Source organism: Bubalus bubalis, chromosome 4, assembly GCF_019923935.1.
Source record: "Bubalus bubalis isolate 160015118507 breed Murrah chromosome 4, NDDB_SH_1, whole genome shotgun sequence".
Lineage (NCBI taxonomy): Eukaryota > Metazoa > Chordata > Mammalia > Artiodactyla > Bovidae > Bubalus > Bubalus bubalis.
Genome location: NC_059160.1, coordinates 160,595,809 through 160,614,446, shown reverse-complemented (window position 1 = coordinate 160,614,446; position 18,638 = coordinate 160,595,809). Strand labels below are relative to the sequence as shown.

The following is an 18,638-nucleotide window of genomic DNA, read 5'->3' as shown; positions in this document are numbered from 1 at the left end:
GTACGAGCCTGGAACATCAGTATGTCAGAAAGTAAAGAAGAGCACACAAAAATGATAAGGTCACATCCAAAAGACACCAGAGCCAGGATGAAAATGAAAGTGAAAGTGAAGTTGCTCAGTCATATCCGACTCTTTGTGACCCTGTGGACAGTAGCCTACCAGGCTCCTCCGCCCATGGGATTTTCCAGGCCAGGATGAAGGGACTCCCAGTATCAGAACCTGGAACAAGACAAACATCAAAAAACATAAAGGTTGTAGATGGACGGATAAAGAGGATGTGGTACATATACACAATGGAATACTACTTGACCATAAAAAAGAACAAAATCTTGCCATTTGTAGCAACATGTATGACTTGGAGGGTATTATGTGAAATGAAATAAGTCAGATAGAGAAAGACAAATCCTATACGATATTACTTTTTGTGGCATCTAAAAACATACAACAAACTAGTGAACGTGACAAAAAAAGACAATGACTCACAGGTACCGAGAGCAAGCCAGTGGCAGCCGTGGCGCTGGGGCAGGGGCAGTACAGGCGTAGGAGACTGGGAGGCGCACGCCACTGGTGTGAGGTGAACTCGAGGACGCGTTATACAACACTGAGAATGCAGTCAGTATTTTTTCATAACTGTAAGTGAAAAGTTAACTTTAAAATTGCATTAAATTTTAAAAAATTAAATGCAAATAACAACAAAAGAACATAAGAGTTGTAATGGATTATAACCCACTGAATAAAGTAGAAGTCCATTAGTCCATACTGATATAGCTAGACAGATAAAGACATCAGACAGTGTGGGTTCTTAGAGTATAATGCAGAATGGTTGCTACTGTTGACGTTTAGTCACTCAGTCAGGTCTGACTTTTTTGTGACCCCATGGACTGTAGCCTGCTAGGCTCCTCTATTCAGGCAAGAATACTGGAATGGGTTGTCATTTCCTTCCTAGGGGATCTTCCCAACCCAGGGATCAAACCCATGTCTCCTGCATTCCAGGCAGATTCTTTACTGCTGAGCCACAGGGAAGCCATGCAAAATGATTAATGTCCAGTAAGTGATGAAATTGGAAAACTTCCATACAACTATAAACAGCAAAGACCAGTTACCTTTAGAGGGGGAGTAGAGAATTTTATGGGAAGTAAGAAACTTGCATGGTATTCAAGTATTTCCCCACAGTTTGTTTATTTGTTGTAAAGAGGGAAATACAACGTCTTGACCAGGTAATTAAAACCAACATTATTAATGACAAGTAAGGTCAGATATATCACGCTTTTGAATGTGACAGCCTGAGAAAAGAAACATTATCATTTATGTAGAATTCTGTCCAGAGATGCATCACCTAAATCTAATAATGAGAAAATGTCGGGTTACTCCAAATTGAGGAATACTGTATAAAATAACTGGCTTACATTCTTAAAAAATGTTACTGTGATGGAAGACAAAGGACAACTAAGTAACTGTTCCAGGTTAAAAAAGACATGACAACAAAAACAGTATGTGACCCCAGACTGAACCCTCTACTACAGGGAGGGGAGAAAAACTCTAAAATTAAAGACTTGAGATAGAGGTAACAGACAGAAGTGTAACAGATTGAAGTACTGTATCAAGTTAAATTTCCTGAATTCGATAACCTAAGTGTGAACATATGAGAATATCACTGTTTTTAGAAAACAGAAACTAAAATAGTAAGGGTAAAATATATACAACTTCACTCTCTCAAAGAGTTCATCAAAAATAAATTGTGTACATGTAGATTGGAGCCTAGGGGGCTGCCGTCTATGGGGCGGCACAGAGTCGGACACGACTGAAGCGACTTAGCAGCAGCAGCAGATTAGGTAAAAGAAGGAAGCAGAGAACCAGAGAACAATGCAAATATGGGAAAATTTTAAAACTTGATGAATCTACGTAAATAGTATACAGGAGTTTTACTATGCTATTTGCATCTTTTCTAACTAAGAAGCAATTTCAAAATAAAAAGTAAAAACATAAATGTATTAAGTTTACATGTTATAATCCTAACCTCCAATACCTCAGAATATGACCTGGTTTGGAGATATTGTCTTTACAGAGGTCATCACTTAAAATGAGGTCATTAGAGTGGACCTGAATCCAATATGATATGTGTCCTTATAAATGGGGGAAATTTACATAAAACATGTGAAGAGAGACAAGGAGAAGATGGCCATCTACAACCCAATGAATGCTTGAGGCTACAAGAAGTTAGGCAAGAGCCCTAGAAAAGATCCTTCCCTGGCACCCTCAGAGGGTTCGTGGATCAAGTAACAACTTGATTTTGGCTGGTTAGCCTCCAGAGCTGGAAGAAAATAATTCTCTGTTATCCTAAGCAGAAACAAACAAAAGAATTAAAATAGTAAAACAAACAAAAAACACCTACAAGACATAAGGCTAATATATTTTCACAGACATCTGAGATATACTTTCATCAAATAAAGATGTTTAAAGAACACAAATGTTTGAATTATTCACTGCTATTCACCAAATAAAGACTGAAGAAATCATCAAACATTCATCCTGCACTGTAAAAAAAAATCATGTGATATAAAAAACTAGCCAAACTCAATGCACTACCTTATAAGTGCTTTTAATGTCAACTAAACCACAAGTAAAGTTGATTTAACAAAGTTATATTTAAAGATATACTGTTAAAAATTTTCCCATTAGAATTAATGAAGTTATTAAAACTAAGAGTTAAACATATGAATAGCTTAATACAACTTCTTCATATATTAACAAAAGCTTACAAAATGAAAAAATAATCTTTCACATCGCCTAAAAATAAAGAAGACTAATAAAGAATGTATCATTTTATGCGTTAGAAAACTACAGACTGTACAGATGTAAGTTCTACCTAAATCTATCAATAAATGGTAACATGGTTTTGAATGGAATCAGACAGAAAGGACTCTAAAGACATTTGGAAAAATAAACTGCAGAGTATCCTAAACTTCTGGAAAAGTAACAAAGAAGGATTTGTCTTACCAAGTATTAAATTATAGTGAAAGCTATATCAATATAAAAGAAGAGTGAAAAAGCTGGCTTAAAACTCAACATTCAAAAAACGAAGATCATGGCAACTGGTCCCATCACTTCCTGGCAAACAAACGGGCAAACAATGGAAACAGAGACAGACTTTATTTTCTTGGGCTCCAAAACAAAAAAAATCACTGCAGACGGTGACTACAGCCATGAAACTAAAAGATGCTTACTTCTTGGAAGAAAAGCTATGACAAACGTAGGCAGCATATCAAAAAGCAGAGATGTCACTTTGTTGACAAAGGTCCCTACAGTCTTACAAGTACCGCGCGCGAACCGATTGAGACACTGGAGCTCGTAAGGGTCCACAGAGTCAAAGCTTTGGTTTTTCCGGTAGTCATGTATGGATGTGAGAGTTGGGACTATAAAGAAAGCTAAGTGCTAAATAATTGATTCTTTTGAACTGCGGTGTTGGAGAAGATTCTTGAGAGCCCCTTGGACAACAAGGAGACCCAATCAATCCATTCTAAAGGAAATCAGTCCTGAATTTCATTTCAAGGACTGCTGCTGAAGCTGAAACCGCAATACTTTGGCCACCTGATGCAAAGAGCAGACTCATTAGAAAAGACCCTGATGCTGGGAAAGATTGAAGGCAGGAGGAGAAGCGGACAACAGAGGATGAGATGGTTGAATGGCATCACCGACTCGATGGACTTGAGTTTGAGCAAGCTCCAGGAGTTGGTGATAGACAAGGAAGCCTGGCATGCTGCAGTCCATGGGGTTGCAAGAGTCAGACACGGCTGAGCAACTGAACTGAACTGAATAAAAGTAGCATTTGAAATAAATAAGGGTGTTGAGAAAATCTGCTGACCATTTGGGGGGAAACTAAATTGGATCCTTTTACTTCAAGCAACAAAATTAATTTCAGAAAAATGAAAGGTTAAGATGTAAAATGTGAAACTATAAAAGAACTTGAAAATATTGCAATGGGGAAGGTATTTCTAAATTTGACACCAAAAGCAGAAACCATAAAGAAAATGGCTGGTATAAATTGTTATTAAAGATAACACTTAATATATATTTTTTGTTTTACATAGCTATCTTACTAAGTCTATAACATTACTGTAATTATTATTATGCTTTGAGAGTTATGGCTAGGGCAGTAAGATCAAAATAAGTTATTCTACCCATACAATTTCATTATAAAGAGAACAATTTTCTAACGTGATTGGACAACTGGCTTTTTCTATAACAGTTAGGAGGTTATCTGAGTAAGAAAAGGTACTTAACTGCTTCCCCCCTCCCCATTTCTGTGTTTATTATCTTCAGTTAAAATGGAAAATATCTAAAATGTGGGTTACTTACTATAATTTGGCATCAAGTTATTAAAATGGTTGTAAGTTTTTAAAATTGATCAAAGTTAATATTCCAGGTGAAGGAATAAATACCTACAAGGACTTTTTTTCCTCCTTCAGACCCAGCTGGATATGAGTACTCACTTGTACCTCAACTTATGTTATAAGCAAATATTCATTCTGCAGGGGAAAAAATGCTTATTTAAATATGATAGTTAATGTCAAGTTCCTAGATTCTCCTCCCTTCCCTTTATACCACACTCATTCAAACATCCGGAGAAGGTACTGGCAACCCACTCCAGTACTCTTGCCTGGAAAATCCCATGGATGGAGGAGCCTGGTAGGCTGCAGTCCATGCGGTCGTTAAGAGTTGGACATGACTGAGCATCTTCACTTTCACTTTTCACTCTCGTGCACTGGAGAAGGAAATGGCAACCCACCCCCAATGTTCTTGCCTGGAGAATCCCAGGGACGAGGGAGCCTCATGGGCTGCCGTCTATGGGGTCACACAGAGTCGACATGACTGAAATGACTTCGCAGCAGCATTCAAACATCTGCATTTGCAGTATGGCGGAAAGAAGTATTCATAATGGAGTTCAAATTCTTTAACATGATTATTTTTACTTTTCAAATCCTCTTTTGTCCTTTCACAAATTAGATTTAAGTGTCAGATAAAAAGTAGAAAACCTGAGTTACAATACTGAATTTAACATGACTTAAGGGCTTAGATGTAAGGGCTTAAACCAGCAAGAGTTCATTCCTCAGCCCTGACTGAGTATGCTCCTCAGTCACCATTTGGACTTCACTGTAAGACTTGGAAGGCAACAGATCCTTATTACAGCAGATAAGAGTTTATGCAGAGGAGTCAGTTGTGTCAAATACTACTGAGCAGCTGACAATGACGACAGAAAATCTGGCACGTGGAAGCCATCAATGACACTTGCAAAATGGTTTTTGAGACATTACTCACGGTAAACAGGTAGATCGATGACTGAAGTAGGTTAAATAGTCAACGGAAGGTAAGGGAGAGAAGATACAGCAAGCAGACAACTCCAGGATGCATGTGGCTACCAGGCAAAAGGCTAGAAGATGATTGTTTTCTAAGTCTACACCAAGAGATTATTTGTTGATGGAAATAAGCCAATGAAGATGCAAAGATTTTAGAAAAGAGAGGAGAAACAGTCAAAATTCTCCAAGTCTGAGCCACCAGGGAAGTAATATCAAAATGACTAGACCTTGGAAGGAAAGTTATGACCAACCTAGATAGCATATTCAACAGCAGAGATGTTACTTTGCCAACAAAGGTCCGTCTAATCAAGGCTATGGTTTTTCCTGTGGTCATGTATGGATGTGAGAGTTGGACTGTGAAGAAGGCTGAGCCCTGAAGAATTGATGCTTTTGAACTGTGGTGTTGGAGAAGACTCTTGAGAGTCCCTTGGCTTGCAAGGAGATCCAACCAGTCCATTCTGAAGGAGATCAGCCCTGGGATTTCTTTGGAAGAAATGATGCTAAAGCTGAAACTCCAGTACTTTGGCCACCTCACGTGAAGAGTTGACTCACTGGAAAAGACTCTGATGCTGGAAGGGATTGGGGGCAGGAGGAGAAGGGGACGACAGAGGATGAGATGGCTGGATGGCATCACTGACTCGATGGACGTGAGTCTGGCTGAACTCCGGGAGTTGGTGATGGACAGGGAGGCCTGGCGTGCTGCGATTCATGGGGTTGCAAAGAGTCGGACACGACTGAGCGACTGAACTGAACTGAACTAGGTGATATTTATCTCTGTGCTTACATCAACCCAAAGAGAAATAATTTAGTGTTTTTGTAGAAGCTGCCCTGTAAATTTCTTGGTCTTATTTTTAACACACACTATTTCCATATAAACTCATATTTCCAAATTACTGCTGCTTAAAACATTCTAATTTCTTTGCTCTCTAAACACTCTAACTCAACATACATAAGAGATTTTAGGCCGAGGAAATTTCTCTTAACAATATATAAGCTTTTTTCTCACAGTAGCATCATTAATTTTATTTTATTCTCATTTTTGAAAAAAGTCCCTATTGATGTCTGAGTTTGTGTTCTAGTGAAAGTTTTCCATTACACACCTTTTCCACATATATTAGCCACAGTTCTTACACTATGATAGTTTCAGTAGTCCTAAACTGTGACTTTACAGATACATGTAGAAACGTTCTTTATTTTCACAAAAAATTAGAAGCTTTCTTACTTTTTCTTAAAACACAAATGGCTCTATTTTAGGTTTCCTTTTTGATAAAATCAAAAGAGCACTGTCACTTCAGGATTGGGGAGACAACACAGACAGACTGTCGGGAGTGTCCTCTCCTTGCCTCCACTGACGGCCGCAATCAGGGAACATGTAAGTCCAACGCAGACTGTCTTCCAGTTTTTAAAAATTAGCCAGAGAGCTGGATTTTATTTTTGTGAAACCTCCCACCTTTGTTTGCAACTAATTTAAAAAATATAGTGTAAGCTAAGTATAACATGCTTGTAAGCCAAATCTAACTGACAGGCAACCAGTTTACAACTTCAAGGTTAAAGAATCAGTGGTTCTGCTTTTTTTTCGCATTTTTCTTATTTTTAGGTAATTCTTCCCTCCAAAAAAGGATGTCACAAGTTTTCCTGTAATACACCATTCAGAGATTCAAAGCAAGGCTAATATTTATTTAATTGCACTAATTGCCATTAAATATCTTTGTTACAGTATTATACCAAATTTGCATTTTAATATTGTTTGGGATGGAAAAGAAATTCATTTTTAAATTTACAATTATTCTTGTGAAGGGCCGTTTTCTTATACCTACAAGATAATTAACATTTATAGTACACCAGTGGTGTGCCAGGCACATTACTATGCACTCACACTTGGATATTTTATTAAAACCTAAATAACCTTGTGAAGCATATTATCTCATTTTGCAGACAACGCAGAGCAGTTCACAGATTTCTCAGTTTTTGTTTCTCAAATCTCAGAATCCAGGAGAACTAGTTGGTTAGGCTTGCTTTTGACAAGTATCATCAATCAAGAATAATTACAATCATCTTAAATCACAGGAACAAAAATTCAAAGTAAAAGTACTGAAGGATGATATCCTTTGAAAAAACAGCTGAACCTTAATTTCGAACTCCTAATAAATTCTTCAGTTTCATTGATCTTGCAATCATTGAGATAGCCATACTTGTCTTATTTTCAAGTCAAGTAAAATTGAAGTCAGCTCTGTTTTTTGGTTAATATGTTTCTATGCAGGGCATCTGAAAAGACTAAAATACAAATGAAAATTTTTTTCATTGACTAAAACAAAGAACACTGGCTGCTGCCACAAAAGTTATGACCAACCTAGAGAGCATATTGAAAAAGCAGAGACATTACTTTGCCAACAAGGTCCGTCTAGTCAAGGCTATGGTTTTTCCAGCGGTCATGTATGGATGTGAGAGTTGGACTGTAAAGAAAGCTGAGTGCTGTGCTCGCTTCGGCAGCACATATACTAAAATTGGAACGATACAGAGAAGATTAGCATGGCCCCTGCACAAGGATGACACGCAAATTCGTGAAGCATTCCATATTTTTGACATGGAAGCAACCTAGATGTCCATCAGCAGATGAATGGATAAGAAAGCTATGGTACATATACACAATGGAGTATTACTCAGCCATTAAAAAGAATACATTTGAATCAGTTCTAATGAGGTGGATGAAACTGGAGCCTATTATACAGAGTGAAGTAAGCCAGAAAGAAAAACACCAATACAGTATACTAACGCATATATATGGAATTTAGAAAGATGGTAACAATAACCCTGTGTACGAGACAGCAAAAGAGACACTGATGTATAGAACAGTCTTATGGACTCTGTGAGAGAGGGAGAGGGTGGGAAGATTTGGGAGAATGGCATTGAAACATGTAAAATATCATGTATGAAACGAGTTGCCAGTCCAGGTTCGATGCACGATACTGGATGCTTGGGGCTGGTGCACTGGGACGACCCAGACGGATGGAATAGGGAGGAAGGAGGGAGGAGGGTTCAGGATGGGGAACACATGTATACCTGTGGCGGATTCATTTTGATATTTGGCAAAACTAATACAATTATGTAAAGTTTAAAAATAAAATAAAATTAAAAAAAAAAAAAAAGAAAGAAAGCTGAGTGCTGAAGAATTGATAGTTTTGAACTGTGGTGTTGGAGAAGACTCTTGAGAGTCCCTTGGACTGCAGGGAGATCCAACCAGTCCATCCTAAAGGAAATCAGTCCTGGGTTTTCACTGGAAGGACTGATTTTGAAGCTGAAACTCCAATACTTTGGCCACTTGTTGCGAAGAACTGAGTCATTTGAAAAGACCCTGATGCTGGGAAAGATTGAGGACAAGAGGAGAAGGGGACGACAGAGGATGAGATGGTTGGATGGCATCACCGACTCAATGGACATGGGTTTGGGTAGACTCCGGGAGTTGGTGATGGACAGGGAGGCCTGGTGTGCTGCAGTTCATGGGGTCGCAAAGAGTCGGACACAACTGAGCAACTGAACTGAACTGAACAGACTCAGCTTTTTTGCCCTTTCCAAAAACCATCTTTAAAAGGAAGAGGGAACCAAAATATCAGTCATCTAGTCACTCCATATTAAGAATCTAGTATCTTTAAGGTTTCCAGTACGTGTGATAGAAGCAAAAAAGAAAAAAGACATGTGACTTAACTTCCAGCATCTACTTCTGCTTCATCGACTCTGCTAAAGCCTTTGACTATATGGATCACAATAAACTGTGGGAAATTCTTAAAGAGATGGGAATATCAGATCACCTTTTCTGTCTTCAGAAATGTGTATGCAGGTCAAAAAGCAACAGTTAGAACCGGACATGGAACAAAGGACTGGTTCAAAACTGAGAAGGAGGACATCAAGGCTGTATGCTGTTACTACTTATTTAAATTCTATGCAGAATATCTCATGTGAAATGCCAGGCTGGATGAAGTTCATGTAGGAATCAAGATTGAAGAGAGAAATATCAATAGCCTCAGGTATGCAGATGACACCACCCTAATGGCAGAAAACAAAGGGGAACTTAAGAGCATTTTGATGAAAGTAAAAGCGGAGAGTGAAAAATCTGGCTTAAAAATCAACATTCAAAAAACTAAGATCATGTCATCCAGGCCCACCAGTTCATGACAAAGAGATGGGGAAACAATCACAACAGTGACAGACTTTATTTTCTTGGGCTCCAAAGTCACTGTGGACTGCAGCCATGAAATGAAAAGACACTTGCTCCTTGGAAGAAAAGCTATGACAAACTAGACAGTGTTTTAAAAAACAGAGACATCAAAAAAAAAGAGAGAGAGACATCACTTTGCCAACAAAGGTCTGTATAGTCAAAACCATGGTTTTTCCAGTAGTCATGTATGGATGTGAGAGTTAAATCATAAAGAAAGCTGAGTGCCAAAAAACTGATGCTTTCTAATTATGGTGCAGGAGAAGACTCTTGAGGACCCCTTGGACTGAAAGGAGATCAAACCAGTCAATCCTAAAGGAAATCAACCCTGAATATTCATTGAAAAGACTGATGCTAAAGCCGAAGCTCCAATACCTTGGCCACCTGATGGGAAGAGCCGACTCACTGGAACAGACCTTGATGCTGGGGAAGACTGAGGGCAGGAGGAGAAGGGGGTGACAGAGGATGAGGTGGCTGGATAGCACCACTGACTGAACGGACATGAATCTGAGCCAACTCCAGGAGGTATCGAAGGACAGCAGAGTCAGACACGCTAAGGGAACAGCAACAACAAGCCTGCAGCTCAGTCACGCTGCTCTCTCTCCTCACGTACGGAGGCCAGTACTTACCAGGCTGTTTTTAAAATTAACAATAATGGCACAGCATACGGTAGAAATACAAGTGGTAGCCAGTATGATTATTTTAAATCCGAGACAGAGAAAATATGCTTTAGGAAGAAAAATAACAGTATAAATCGGCATTAAAAGCTTTATGTTGTTGCTAACCTGTATCGGACTGTGACTTTGTGGACTATATATAGCCTGTCCATGGAATTTCCCAGGCAAGAATACTGCAGTGGGTTGCCATTTCGTTCTGCAGGGGATCTGCTGACCCAGAGATCGAGCTCACATCTCTTGCGACTGACTCCTGCACTGGCGGGCGGATTCTTTACCGCTGAAGAAGTCCCAAAGCCCTACAGAACCACGGAAAAGCAAGAAATATCAAGAGCCCAGATGAAATTAAGCTTCACAGAGAAGGTAAGATTTAGGCTGAGCCTACCAAGAAGGCTTGGATTTATTAGATATGAAGAGAAAGGGAGTGCATTAACAGAGAAGCAAAGGTAAGGCTTGAGAACTAGGACCACAGAATATCAAGCCAATTTGACATCCTATCATTGAGCAAAAATATGTAAACAAATTAGAACTAAATCATGAGCTAGAGAGAACAAAACCTGTATCAACAGGATACAGCAGAATAACTCCCAATGCCCAGTCACAAAGTTTTATCCAGCTGTGTCTTTCCTCTTCTGGAAAAAGTGTGAGGGGACAATAAGTCTTGTTTAGAAAATACAACACCTACTCTCAAAATACTAAAAAGACTGATATAAATGAGACTGTATTTCTATGAGATAATCTGACTACTAGTAATAGCGACTTTTTCTGACGAGAAGTAAGCAGATTGATGAACGTTATTAATACTTAAAATGACCCAGATAAGGAAAAAACAACACTTTTTAATGGACTGATAATGTTTAACAGAGGTATAAGTAGTTTACAAATAGTGCTTGTTTCTTAAGCCTTCAGAAATGGAACCAGTTATATATAAACATGTATTTATGATACATATTCAAATTTTAATAACCAATTTTTTAAAATGATTCCTTAAAGGTTAAAAGAAGTTTATATATACATATACTAACTAAAACTCAGAACTAGAAACATTACAACATAAAACCGTTAAATTAGCATGCAGAATATGACACTGGGGATTTTACAACATTTTTTAATGTGAAAAATATTTTTAGTCTTCATTTATCTAAGAGCAGCAAGAAAATAAAATAACTTCTTCCCATAATATTTGTAAAACACAAGATCAGTTCAATTCATGCCATTTTATGCCAAGAAAGCTTTTTTTTCCCCCTCTCAAAATAAAATGTAAAATACTTTCTAAATTCGACTATGTATTAATTTGACTTAAATTTGTGTTTAACTTCAATCAATATTAAAATATAACTTGCAGGCCTCTTGGAAAAATACCAGTTTTAATATGTTTGAATATACAAAGGAGTAATTTTCAGGCAAACCTAAAAGCTAAACTATATAAAAGGCTTTAAAAGAAAAAAGTTAAGTAGCAATTTCTACAAACATTTAAGTTAAAATGGTTCTCTTTCGGGGGCCCTGCTAAGTCTCTGGCTCCCTAAGTGGGGGCAGGGTTGAAAATATTGTGGCAAATGCATGTTCTAACCTTGCCACTGAGGCTCCAAACTTGAAGCGCAGTGGCAGGCTCTGCAACAAAGAATGTGTAACCTGATCTCTTTTCCTTCTCTCCTCCTTCACAGCAGCATTTAGAAAGTAATTTAACCTCTCAAAATGGCATCTTTGTGCTACTTAGGGGGAAAACATCTATTCACTATTACAATGTAAGGGAAAAAATTAAGAAATCAAATCACTTTAACAAAATGATTTTTGCCTAATATACAATGATATTTTTATATCAAACACTGAGTACATAGATAACCCAATTAAAATGAAGACTTCATTTCTATGATTTGAATGTCTACTTCCCCAGGATTCCCTGGTGGCTCATGTGGTAAAGAATCCACCCCCAATGCAGAAGACCCGAGTTTGATCCCTGGGTTGGGAAGATGCCCTAGAGAAAGGAATGGCTACTCACTCCAGTGTTCTTGCCTCGGAAACCCCATGGACAGAGGAGCCTGGTGGAGTCAGACGTAACTGACTAATACACTCACATCCAAGATTAACAAATGTAGCTCAGATTTTAAGAGCAATTAGTTTTACTAATACAAGCATTTATTTTGCTTCTGTAACAGAGATAGTAATTAACTCCTAAGTTTTAAAGAGAAAATAAATTTAAATTAATTCAAATAACCTAGATAAATTTGAGTTTTAAGTCTTAGTGACAAAAAAAGTCATGCAAGTTAATGTGCTTTTAATTCTCATGTATCTTTTCATTTATCATTACTTAATAAAAAGGATACAAGTTAAGTCTGAAAATATGGGAAAGAACAATAAAAAAATTTGCTGCACAGGGATCAAAGAACATATTCAACACTTCCAGCACTGACCAAATAAAAATTAAGCATTCCAAAATTAATACCAGCAAAATTTTGTTTTTTATACATCTCATAGCAATTCTATATTCATGAGTTATTTGAGCCTCACAACAATCTTTTGAGTTAGGAAGTCATAAATTTGCTTAGTTGAGACAGTCACAAAAAAATAGGTAAAAGTCTCTTGACTCTAGTCTGTAGCCTTAAACTATTATTTGTATTTCAACATATTTTAGTACACACTATTATCCCCCTTTTTCCAGGTTCAAAAGCAAATAAGTTGCCTAACATCACAATGTTAATACACGGCAGGACTCCAAAGTCTTACCACTTAACCACTATTGCAGTCCTACATTTATCAAAATAAATAGATAAAATTAAGTTTAACATTATGTATCTAACCAACTGTGACAGCAGAATAATGGTCCTGAAAGACATCCACAGTTTAATCCTTGGAACACGTAATATTACCTTGCATGACAAAAGGGACTTTGCAGATGTGATTAAGAGTACAAGGCTTGAGGGGAAATTATTCTTTGAGGCTCAATCTAATCAAATGAGTCCCTAAAAGCAGAGTCTTTCCCAGCTGTGGCCAAAGAGAGAAAGAGAAGACACAGGGTCAGAGGGATGAGCCCTTACTGGCTTTGAAGATGATGATGGAGGAGGGTCCAAGCCAAGGATTGTGATTGGCCTATAGAAGCTGAACAAGGCAAAGAATAGGATTCTCCTCAAGAGCCTCCAGAAAAATTCAGCCCCTCAGACAGCCTGATTTTAGTCTGGTGACACCTGTGTTGGACTTATGACTTACACAAGTATAAGAGATAATCAATTTTTGCTGTTTAAAACAGTAAGTTTGTGGTAATTTATTACAGCAGCAACAGAAAACTAAAATCCTACTGTATAACTGACATACGGACTGCATGTTCACATCCCTCCAAAATTTACATGTTAAATTCTAATGCCCAGCATGTTGACATTTGAAATAGAGCCTTTGGGAAGTAATTAGACTGAAAAGGCGGAGCCCTGGTGAATGGAATCAGAATTCTTATGAGGAAATCCAGAGAGTTCCCTTGAGCCTTCTGCCACATGACGATTCAGAGAAAAGATGGCCGTTTACGAACCAAGACGGGGACATACGTGATGCCCCATACATTTTAAAGTTGACATCTAAAATCTTTCACAAGTCAGATAACTGTAAAGAATATGATTTCTGGCATACTGCGAATACTACATTCTACATAAATCTGTAACACCTCTCTTAAGTCTGTTCAATAGAATCCAAATACCACTGTGATCTGACACCCAGCATGATCCATTTGAAAATAAAAATTTCACAACCTTGTTTTCCCTCCTTGAACTCATATCATCTTATTCCGTTAGCCCTGCATGTAATAATTTTTATGTTTGAAAGTCTATTATTAATCACTCATCATATGTGCAGTTTGTTCTGTTCAATCAGTAATTCCCTAAGAGTTTAAATAATTATTTGGGATTCAATTACCATTACTATTAGTATATATAAGTGATTTAAATAACAAACATTACAGATTTGATAATGCCTAACAACATTAAATGGCAACCCACTCCAGTACTCTTGCCTGGAAAATCCCATGGAGAGAGGAGCCTGGTGGGCTGCAGTCCATGACGTCGCTGAGAGTCGGACACGACTGAGCGACTTCGCTTTCACTTTTCACTTTCATGCATTGGAGAAGGAAATGGCAACCCACTCCAGTGTTCTTGCCTGGAGAATCCCAGGGATGGGAAAGCCTGGTGGGCTGCCGTCTCTGGGGTCGCACAGAGTCAGACACGACTGAGGCCACTTAGCAGCAGTAGCACCAGCAACAACATTAAAAGTAACAATTTTACTGGAAATGTATCTGTTAACGGGCTGGATTGGGCTTTTTTTTCCCATTAGTTCATTCATCTGTTTGAGTTCTTACTGCTAAAATGAGCTGGTCCAGCGTGTCCCTACTTTCTTTTAAGAAGGCACTGAGGGCTTTCCCGGCGGCACAGGGAGCAAGAGTCCGCCTGCCAGTGCAGAGGACACAAGGCTGGTCCCTGGTCTAGGACGACTGCACATGTTGCAGAGCAACGAAGCCCATGGCACAGCCTCTGCGTCCAGGCTCTGCGTCCACCAGCTACCGCTGGTGAGGCCCCGCGCAGCAACCACTGAGGCCAGCAGGCCTGGAGCCTGTGCTCTGCAGCAGCTCTGGGTCCACCAGCTACAGCCGGTGAGGCCCCACGCAGCAACCACTGAGGCCAGCAGGCCTGGAGCCTGTGCTCTGCAGCAGCTCTGGGTCCACCAGCTACAGCCGGTGAGGCCCCGCGCAGCAACCACTGAGGCCAGCAGGCCTGGAGCCTGTGCTCTGCAGCAGCTCTGGGTCCACCAGCTACAGCCGGTGAGGCCCCGCGCAGCAACCACTGAGGCCAGCAGGCCTGGAGCCTGTGCTCTGCAGCAGCTCTGGGTCCACCAGCTACAGCTGGTGAGGCCCTGCGCAGCAACCACTGAGGCCAGCAGGCCTGGAGCCTGTGCTCTGCAGCAAGACAAGCCACTGCAGTGAGAAGCCCCCGCACAGCAACGAAGACCCAGTACAGCCAAAAACAAAGAAACAAACATAAAAAAAAAAGGCACTGCGAAATTCTATTCATATTAACAGGTGAACAGAATGGAAGGAAATTTACGAGTAGAGTCACACAGTTTTTAGAGTTGCACAGTGTAAAAAATTCCTTGAGTTATTTATTGAAAAACATTATTGTGATTTACCACCAAAAATATTTTTAATGACTTAGAAGCTAATAAGTTGATTATTTTTTAATACTGAAATTGAAAAATCCTTCAAATTTGTTCAAGCGAAAAACTGGAAACCATTAAAGGATTTTTTTCCTTTGGAGTTGCTTACGTTCACTATACAAACACCAATATCTGGAAACCGTCATTTTAGGGGTCCTTGAGGTTTTGTATCACCACACGTGACTTGCACATGAACCTTTCATGCTGTGCATTGTTTAGTGCGTTGTTTAGAATTTGGAGATATAATTCACATATCATAAAATTCACTGTTTTAAAGTGTGTAACTGTTGCATGGTTGTTTTAGTCGCTAAATTGTGTCATGGTCTATAGCCCACTAGGCTCCTCTATCCATGGGATTTTCCAGGCAAGAATACTGGAGTGGGATGCCATTTCCTTCTTCAGGGGATCTTCCCGACCCAGGGACTGAACTTATTGGCAGGCAGATTTTTTACCACAGAACCACGGGTGAAGCACACACAATTCAGTAGTTATTAGCACATTCAGAGGTTGAGTAAGTGTCGCCACTTTGTGACTCCAGAACACGTCATCACCCTACAAAAGAACCTTGCAACCACCAGCAATCTCACACAACCCCTCCCCAGTCCTCGAACCTAGATCACTTTCTCTACGAATTTGCCCATTCTGAACATTTCCTATAAATGGAATCATATAATACGATCCTTTACAACTAGATTTTTTCACTTAGCATCATGTTTCCCATGTTAATCCATGCTGCATGCAGCATGAGTCACTTCTTTGCATGGGTGAATATTCCACTGTATAGGGAAACGACACTTTATCTCTGAATGGACATTTCGGTTATTTCCATTTCTTGGCTATTATGAAGAATGCTATGAACCTTCATATATATATATATACATAAAGTTTGTGAGTTAACATATTTTTAATTCTTTCAGGTATATACCTAGGAGCAGAATTACTGGCTAAAATGGTAACTCTATTTTTTAACTTTTTGAGGAACTGTTAATCAATTTTCCAATGCGGTTGCATCATTTTAATTCTCACAACTGCATATAAGAGTTCCCATTTCTCCACATCCTTAACACTTATTATTATCTGCTTTTTTGAGTACAGCAACTCTAGTAGGTTTGAAGTGGTATCTCATTATGGATTTGACTTGCATTTCTCTGATGATTAATGCTATTGAGTATCTATTTATTTTCTCATTTTGTTTCTTATTAGCCACTTGTACATCGTATTTGGAAAAATTTCTATTCAAATCCTTTGCCCATTTTTAAATTGAACTTGTTTGTTAAGTTTGAAGTCTTCTTTACGTATCCTGGAAACAAGTCAATTACCACACATGATTTGCATATCATTCTGTGCACTGTTTACTCAACTCTCATTCTGGGAATTGTTTACTGAACTCTCTAGAAAGCCTCCTTTGATGTACATGGGTTTTTAATGCTGATTAGAGTCCTATCTTTAATGCTAATGAAGTCCTCTTTGATGTCATGTCTAAGAAATCACTGCCTAATTCCAGGTCACAAAATTTACACCTATGTTTTCTTCTAAGAGTTTCATGTTCTTATGTTTAGATCTTTACTTTGAGTTATTTTTATACATGATATCAGGAAGGGCTCACAACAAACTGTGGAAAATTCTTAAAGAGATGGGACTCTCAGATCACCTTACCTATCTCCTGAGAAATCTGTATGCTGTCAAGAAGCAACAGTTAGAACCAGACATGGAACAACAGACTGGTTCAAAACTGGGGAAAGGAGTACGTCAAGGCTGTATAATTACACCCTGCTTATTTAACTCATATGCCGAGTACATCGTATGAAATGCCGGGCTAGATAAATCACAAGCTGGAATCAAGATTGCCGGGAGAAATATCAACAACCTCAGATATGCAGATGATACCACTCTAATGGCAGATAACACAAAGGAAGTAAAGAGCCTCTTGATTGAGGGTGAAAGAGGAGAGTGAAAAACTTAACATTCAAAACTTAACATTCAAAAAACTAAGATCATGGCATCTGGTCCCATCACTTCATGGCAAATAGAATAATAAAAGTGGAAACGACAGATTTTATTTTCATGGGCTCCAAAAATCACTGCAGATGGAGACAGCAGCCATAAAATTAGAAGACACTTGCTCCTTGGAAGGAAAGCTATGACAAACCTAAACAATGTGTTAAAAAGCAGAGACATCACTTTGCCAACAAATGTCTGTATAGTCAAAGCTATGGGTTTTCCAGCAGTCATGTATGGATGGGAGAGTTGGACATAGAGAAGGCTGAGTGCCGAAGAACTGATACTTCCTAATTGTGGTGCTGGAGAAGACTCTTGAAGGTCCTTTGGACTGCAAGAAAATGAAACCAGTCAATTCTGAAGGAAATCAACCCTGAATATTCATTGGAAGGACTGATGGTAAAGCTGAAGCTCCAATATCTTGGCTACCTGATGGGAAGAGCCGACTCACTGGAACAGACCCTGATGCTGGGAAAGACTGAAGGTCTTTCCCAGAGGAAAAGGGGCCAACAGAGGATGTGATGGTTAGAGAGCATCACCGACTCAGCGAACCTGAGTTTTGAGCAAACTCCAAGAGATCGTGAAGGACAGGGAAGCCTGGCATGCTGCAGGTTATGGGGGGGCGAAGTCAGACACAACTAAGTAACACAAGGTCCGTGCGGGTCCAACTTCCTTCTCCTGCGGCTGCACAGCCATCTGTCTCGGCACCACTGTTCTGCTGTCGTGGAACCGTCTTTATTCCCTGAGGCATTCACACCACAGAACAAACGCACCATGGTAACAAAGCAAGAACAGGAGAAGAGTTGAGCCATTCTTCTGCAAAATGGAAAAGGGGAATGGAAGAAAGCAACGTAGGAAAGAAGAAACCACTTGAAAGACCGATTCACAGGAAGGTCAACTTTAGGAAGGAGCATGTGTGGAAGCTTAGGGTCTGTAAATTAATTCACTTGAAATTATCCGTGTGTGTGAGTACCTGTAGGAGTTTCTATAACCACCCTAGGCCCAAGATCAATGTTTAAATACTGCTCTGTACTCTGTCTCCTAAGCTTCAGGGGGAAACATATAGTTTGTGAACAACTTTTTATATTTTAATGGTATGAGTAATAAAATGAGATGGGATTAGGATGAAGGCAGCGCTATGAGGAGGCCTACAGGCGTTTCACACATTCAGCCAAACAGAAAAGTTCACATTCCCCATTTTACACCAAACATATC

At 39.1% G+C, this 18,638-nt stretch overlaps 1 protein-coding gene and 1 non-coding gene across 4 annotated transcripts in view; one reads left to right on the top strand and one right to left on the bottom strand.

The window, feature by feature from the left end:
- Window positions 1–18,638, bottom strand: part of BMPR1A (bone morphogenetic protein receptor type 1A) — a 144,011-nt gene that overhangs the window by 83,223 nt on the left and 42,150 nt on the right. The gene's annotated exons all lie outside the window — the stretch shown is intronic.
- Window positions 7,829–7,935, top strand: LOC112584859. The gene has a single exon (XR_003109244.2). It is a non-coding gene; the product is annotated as a U6 spliceosomal RNA (small nuclear RNA).